Source organism: Belonocnema kinseyi, chromosome 10, assembly GCF_010883055.1.
Source record: "Belonocnema kinseyi isolate 2016_QV_RU_SX_M_011 chromosome 10, B_treatae_v1, whole genome shotgun sequence".
In the NCBI taxonomy this organism is placed as follows: domain Eukaryota; kingdom Metazoa; phylum Arthropoda; class Insecta; order Hymenoptera; family Cynipidae; genus Belonocnema; species Belonocnema kinseyi.
The window spans coordinates 41,006,338-41,014,331 of record NC_046666.1 but is presented as its reverse complement, the minus strand read 5'-3'; positions in this window follow the sequence as shown (position 1 = coordinate 41,014,331).

Below are 7,994 nucleotides of genomic sequence, written 5' to 3'. Positions count from 1 at the left end.
TTCTCCAAGAACTTACCACTTTTGTTAAAAATTCAATTGAATTTTTTGGTCAATTTAACTTTTTAGTTCAAAATTGAACTATTTTATTAGAAATTAATTCCTTTGGTTGAAAGTTTAACTATTTTTTGAAAATTCATTTTTTCAAATAATTTATTTAAATACAGGATTCATCTGTTTTATTTTGGGTTAAGATTTTATCTTTTTTTGTCGAAAATTCAACTCATTTCTTTTTTGGTTGAAATATAAATAATACATTTTTCTTCAAGAATAAACTTTTTTTATTGAAAATTCAATTACATGGTTGATAGCTTAACTAATTTGTTAAAAATTATTTTTATTTAGTTAAAAGTTCCACTATTTTGTTTTAAATTCTTAATTTTTGGGTTGAAAATTAATTAATCAAACTCAAAATTTAACTATGCCATTTTTAGTGAATTTATTTTTTTTAGATAAAAATTTGAATACATATATTACTTACTTATAATACGTATTTTGTTAAAAAGACATATTTTAGTCTAAAATTGATTTTTTATGAAAAGGCCCACTAGTTTATTAAAAATTAATTTCTCTCGTTTAAAATTGAACTATTTTTTCGAAAATTCATTTTTTTAAATTAATTATTTAAACCAAAAATTTTAAAAATCCATTTTGAGTTGAAGATTTATCTTTAAATTTGAAAATTTAACTTATTTCATCCAAATTCTTCTTTTTTTTAATAACTCTAACTCATTTCTTCAAAAGTCTTCTTTTTTCTAATAAATGTTGGTAAAAATTCAATCTTGTTTGGTAAAAAGTTAATTGTTTGCGAGTCAAAAACGAGACAAGTAATTAAGAAGGATGTAAAATCTTAAGATAATAGCTAGCTCGCAAACTCTTATTTGTCCAGGAGAAGAATGAATCACTTTCAAAATCAGATTTTTATTTAAAAATAAAAATAAAAAGTCACTCCCAAGATATTGTGGCGTTGGATTAAAAGGTAAAAAGAGTTTTTCTTTGAGTGACTCTGTACTGAGTAGGTCAGTTGGGTTTGAAACAAAACTGTGTAATTTTGTATTTTTATAGTTTAGTAGTTCTGGCCTAATTAAATAATTGTAATTATAATTAGGGATCTTCTAAAAATTACTTGAGGTTTTCATTTAAAATTTTTAAATCCCCGCTCACTCGATGAAATATACTGTAAGGTTTGCTCTGACACCCCTCCCTCTCCACACACCACTAACCGAAATTTAAATAAGATTTTATACATTTAGGGAACGAACGGAAGCTTAACTTTATTTTCTATTCAAAGTTTTAAGTTTTCTAAACTAATATTTTTGCTGTATTAAAAAAAAACTTCATTCTTTATCTGAGATATTATTTTTTAGTCTAAAAATTACCAAAATTCCTATTTATTCATCACAGGCTTCACAGTCTCATATGCGAACTGAATTATTAAAAACCCAATTTGTAAATCCAACTATTTTTGGTTGAAAGTAATTATTTTAATTCTTTCTTATTCATTTTTGTAAATTAAAATTTTACTACATGGTTGAAAATGCAACAATAAATGTTAGAAAGTGATTGTTTTTTCGTGGAAAATTCAATTGTTTTGTAAAAAATGCGTCTTTTCTTTGAAAATTCATATCTCCATATATACCATCTTTTTTGGCAAAAAATGCAGCTATTTGGTGTACAATTCTTCTGTTTGGTAAAATTCAACTGTATAGTTGAAAATTAAACTATTTATCTGACAAAATTATCTACTTGCTAGAAAATAAAGCTTTTCGTTTAAAATTGATAATTTTGGTATAAAAATTCAACTGTTTTTTGAAAAATTCCTCTATTTAGTTGAAAATTCTTCTGGGATAGAAAATCAATCTTCTTTTTTGAAAATTCTTCCTTTTGACTGTTGACTCAAATATTTTGCCAAACGCTTATCTTTTCTGGTTTAATTTAACTTGAAGAAAATAATGTTTTCAAACCTAAAATGTAAAATGTGGAAACATTGGGTATTATGTTGAAAATGCGTCTTTTTGGGTATAAAATTAATCTCTTTTTTAATTCATCTTATTGGCTGTAGATTAAACTATTTTATTATAAACTCGTCTTTTTGGCTGAATATACATATTAAGCAGTTCATTTTTGATATTGAAATTTTTCTTCTTAACCTAAAAATGTAACTGTTTCATTTGTTAGTAAAAACTTATACTTTTTGTTTTGAAAATTAAACTGTTTGGTTGAAAAGTCCACTATTTTGGTAGAAAATTCAACTATTTTTTTGGAAATCAAACTATTCCGTTAAAAACTAAACTATTTATTTGGAAAAACAACTATTTTCTGAAAAATTAACTTTTTGTTGAAAATCCATAGTGTCGGTTGGGAAATTTATGTGTTCCGTTGAAAATTCGTCTTTTTGGGTGGAAAATTAATCTCATTTCTTAATTCATCTTATTGGCTGTAAATTCAACTATTTGATTATAAAATTGGTCATTTTCGTTCTAATGTAACTTGGCAGAAAATTCGTTTTTTGGTTGAAAATTAATTTTTTAAACTGTAAACTCATCTTTGTAGATTGAAAATTCATCTATTTTTTTGGGTCACCTCTTTAAATTTGTTTATTTTCAAAAATCGGTCACATTGTTTATGGTTGATCCCTAATTGTTGAGTGCATTTGGGTATTTTAGTTTAAAATGAATGGTAAAAACGCAAATAGTGAAATTCAGATACAGTGAAACCCTTAAATAGCCCTCCCTTCTAAAGTTCTGCCGAGAATTGACGCCACGCCGTAGGCGGGTATAACAGGAACTGCGCAGGGGCCGCGGGGTCTGCGGTGTCAGACGACCAGTGAAGCGTGAACAAGCAAAAGCGGGGCGGGCTGCAATGAGTCAGTTCCCACTCACCGTCAGCCACAAAATCGGCGCTATAAAAGAGTTTCACTGTACTTAACATAAAACATTCAAATATAATAGATAATAAAAATCTGTGCCTCTGTTTGTGTGTGTTTTTGTATGTATCTGTTTGTGGTGTATGTGTGTAGGTGTGAAATTAATGACACAGCAGATTGTCAATTTATGGAAAGCGTTTGCTTATTGACACATTGTAAATCATCGACTTAAAAACAAATTTTAATTAAATGGCTCCAATTTATTTTTAATATTTAATTTTCTAACTTTTTCAGAGAATTTATATCACATCCCCAAATAGAAATTTAAAACGCTTAGCACGTCAGCACTTCCATTCCGTTTCGAAAGCACATACTTTTCTGTTTCTAAGGTTTTTAATTTAATTCAGAACTAACTTTAAACTAAATACTATATTTACTCTTTTTTTTCGATTTTTATTTAGTCAAGGCCGGAAATTTGAGAAAGATTTAGTTAATTAAATGTTTGCTTCATTTTGCACAAGTATTTGTGCCTTATCTGACTGCTAAATGAGTTTTCTTCTAATTCTTACAAGCTCCACAAAAATATAAAACAGGAATAAAAGAACGCAATTTTGCAAGATTTTCAAATTGAATAAAACAATAACCAGGGCACATTATGAAACTCGTAAATCTTCATTTCCGTAAACAGGAATCCCTTCAAGACCACCAAATTGTATAAAAGACAGTAGCAAACTTGAAATCCGTTGAGTCGTGCATTTAACGTTTATCATTTTTAAGAACAGTTCAATAGAAAACTTTTTAATTCAATAATTGCATAAATTTGGGTTGAATCTTTGAAATGTTTATTAAATTTTTGAAATCTTGTTGAATTAAATCAATATGAAGTCATGATGAAGTCCATATCTGTTGTACAGCTCCTTGCCCTTGCCGTTTTATTCATTTCTGTTGGTAAATATAATAATATGCTAATATATAAATAATTTGTGACATTTTTTAAATCTTTGTGAAATCACTAAAATCTTTGAAATATTTGAAATTTTCAAAAAATTAAGTCTTTCTTAAATCTCTAATATTCTTTAATATTCAAAAACTGTCTGATAAATTAAATTATTTTGATAAATCTTTAAAATTTTTCATAAAAGAACTGTAATCTTTGAAATATTTTGAAATATTTGAAATTTGTGAGATCTTTGAAATATTTAAAATTTTTGAAACCTTTCTGACAAATTTGAAGTTTCTATAATATTTTTGTTAAATTTTTTTAATCTTTGTGAAATCACAGAAATCTTTTTAAATCTTTTAAATTGCTTAAACAGTGAAGATTTTGTTGAATCTTCGAAAATTTTTCAACAATTTGGGATTTTTTTTATGAAATCTTCGTTGAATTTTTGAAATATTTAAGAAATACCTTAAATCTTATGAATGTTTTGAAATCTTTGATATTTGTGAAATATTGGTTAAATCTATGAAACCTTTGAAATTTGTGACATCTTAGAAATCTTGGAAACATTCAAAATCTTGGTGAATTTTTAAAAATCTTTCAAATATTAGTGAAATCTCTGAAATATATTGAAATCTTTAAAACTTGTGAAGTTTTTAAAATCATTCAAATCTTCGTTAAATATTTGAAAATTCTGACAGATTAAAAATATTTTATAAAATTATTATAATTGTGAAGTATCTGAAATCCCCTTCAATGTTTGAATTCTTTTAAGTCTTTGTTAAATCTTGGAAAATTATCTGCCGAATTAAAATGTTTTATTTAATCTTTAAGAAATCTTTTAATTTTTTTGTGGAATATTTGAAATCTTGGTTAAATCTTTGAAAACTTTTAAAATCTTTAAAATTTTTTAAATCTTATTTGAACTTTCGAAACATAGCTGAATTTAAAATTTCGATAAAATTTTTGTGAAATGTTTGAAATCTTTGTGAAATTACTGAAACCTTGTCCGATCTTTGAAATCGCTCAAGTCTTTGTCGAATTTTCAAAAAAAAGTATGACAAATTAAAAATATAAAAGAAAATTTTAGTGAAATATCCGAAATATTTTAAATGTGTTTAAATCTTTAAAATTTATGAAATGTTTGTTAAATCTTAAAAATAATTGTTAAATATTTGAAACCTTTCTTAAAAATTGGAAATTTTCGTGGTGTATTTTGAAATATTTGTAAAATATTTATGAAATCGTGAACATTTTTTTAAAATATTCCAAATCATTGTAAGATTTTCGAAATTTTTCTGACATATTTAAAATGTGTATGGAATCTTCATGAAATATTTCCGAAATCTTTGAAATTTAGGAAATTTATGTTTATTGATTCTTATAATAATCTATATGAAATATATATGTGTGTGTGTGTGTTTGTGTGTGTGTGAAATATTAATTGGTGAAATCTCTGAAATCTTGTTTAAATTTTTCAAATCTTTATTGATTTTTCATAATCTTTCGAAAAAATTTGAAATTTTTATGACATCTTTGTTAAATGTCTTAAATCTTTGAGAAATCACTAGAATCCTTAAAACCTCTTTAAATCTTTTACAAAAATTTTTAATCTTGGAGATTTTGAGAATCCTTCTTTAATATTCAAAAACTGTCTGATAAATTAAATTATTTTATTAAATCTTTAAAAATTTTCATAAAAGATCTGTAATCTTTGAAATATTTTGAAATATTTGAAATTTGTGAGATCTTTGAAATATTTCAAATTTTCGAAACCTTTCTGACAAATTTGAAGTTTCTATAATATTTTTGTTAAATTTTTTTAATCTTTGTGAAATCACAGAAATCTTTTTAAATCTTTTAAATTGTTTAAACAATGAAGATTTTGTTGAATCTTCGAAAATTTTCTAATAAATTAAAATTTTTCTATGAAATGTTTGAATTTTTTAATGAAATATCTGTAATCTTTGAAATATTTTGAAAGCTTTAAAATTGCATTTTTCTAAAAAAATATCTTCTCACTTTGCTCCACTGGGAAATCTTTTTCAAATGTTTGAAATTTTTTAGAAATATCTAAAATCTTTGAAATTGTTTGACATTTGTAAAATTTGTGAGAACTTAGAAATTTTTTTGTTACATTTTTGAAATTTTTATAACATTTTTCTGAATTTTTTTTTATCTTTATGAAATCACTGAAATTTTTAAGATCATGGAGATTTTGAAAGTCTGTAAAATCTTCCAAAATTTCCTAATGCAGTCAAATTTTTTATTGTATCTTTAAAATTTTGTATAAAACATCTGTGATTTTTTTAATATTTTAAAATTTTGTAGATTCGTGAGATCTTCGAAATATTGTTTAAATCTTTTGAACCTTCATTAAATTTTCAAAACCTTTCTAACAAACTAAAAGTTTTTATGAAATCTTCGTTACATTTTTTTTAATCTTTGCGAAATCGCAGACGTTTAAAACATTTTTTAAACAGTGAAGATTTTGAAAATCTTCGTTGAATCTTTGAAAATTTTCTAATAAATTAAAAGTTTTTAATGAAATCTGACATCTTTTGTGAAATATCTGTAATCTTTGAAATATTTTTAAATCTTCATAATTATCTTTTTATGAAAAAATATCGTCTCACGTCGCTCTACTAGGAAATCTTTTTCAAATGTTTGAAATTTTTTATAAATATTTGATTTGATAAAATTGAAATGTTGTTTAAATTTCTCAAATCTTTCTTACATTTTCCAAAAATTTCTGACAAATATAAAATTATTAATGACATATTTTTAAAATGTTTTAAATCTTTTTGAAATCACTGAAATTTTGAAAATTATGAAGATTTTGAAAGTCTTTGCGAAATCTTCCAGAATATTCTAATAAAATCAAAATTTTTATGAAATCTTTGCGAATTGTTTGAAATGTTTGGTAAAATATCTGTAATCTTTTAAATGTTTTGAAGCCTTTGAAATTTGTGAAATTATCTAACTCTTGTTTAAATCTTTCAAAACTTTGTTAAGTTTTTGAAACCTTTCTAAAAAATTTCAAATTTTTATAAATATATGAAAAAATTCAGTCATGGAAATCTTTAAAGTTTTTTTCAAACGTTCAGATTTTTTTTTTAATTAAATAAATTTTATGAAATTTTTGTTAGTTTTTAAAAATCTTAAATCTTTTTAATTCTTTGAAAAATTTTCTAAATCTATCAAATCTTTGTTAATTCTAAGAAAACTTTCTCGCAAATTTGATATTTTAAATGGAATCTTTGTGCAATTTCTGAAATAGTTTTTAAATCACTCTAATATTTCAAATTCGTATAAAATCTTTGTGTAATTTTTTTAATATTTGCGAATCACTGATTTTGTTTGAATTTCTTTGATTTTGTTTTAATTCTTCAATTTTTTCTGATATTGAAGAAAAATGTTATTATGAGAAAAGTTGTAGGCTCTAGAGGCTACGTCATCGACTCCTGCTTTTTCTATCCTATAAGATAAGCAAGAACGAGAAATTTATGCAAGATAATTCGTAAAAGACTATTCCTTAGAGTGCGGTCTCTAGTCGCGGATGACCTTACGCGACAGACGGCACAGTTGGAGGTGAAGGTTCACCTCTGGATACTTTTTTAGAGTTACCAACCTTTGTACAATGTCAGGATGAACAGTGTTGTCAAACCAGATGCAGTAATCCGAGAAGAACAGCCTTTTGCATCTGACTTGCGATCATCTGAGTCTGATGCTGGCAAGCTGGGATTTTGTTGAGTTGGCTAAGAAATAAAGCTTTTATACCTCCAATGCAGCTGATTATGCGAACCACAAGATGGACTTTGTAGCTTTGGTTCAGTCTACTCAGCTCGAAAGAAAGAGCCTGATTAATTTCATCTGGCCCTGACGCTGAAATGTTTTTAGTTCTAGCAATAACTTTCTTCACCTTATCAGCAGTAATTATTTGACACTCCTCTTTTGGGCGTTGCAACAGTTGCCTCTGACAAAAGTTACGAAACAGTGAAATATCCAAAGCGTCTGCACCTAGCTTATGAGTATCTCCATATACTTGTTCTCAGAAGACTTAAATCTCTTCTCGATCAGGCGGATTTCTAACGGGGGCCGTTCATTTTTCGGAACGGTAAAAATTAAGAAAGGTAAAATTTCAGAATGGGTTATAATACATAATGGTAAAACTTAGGAATAGCAAAAAGT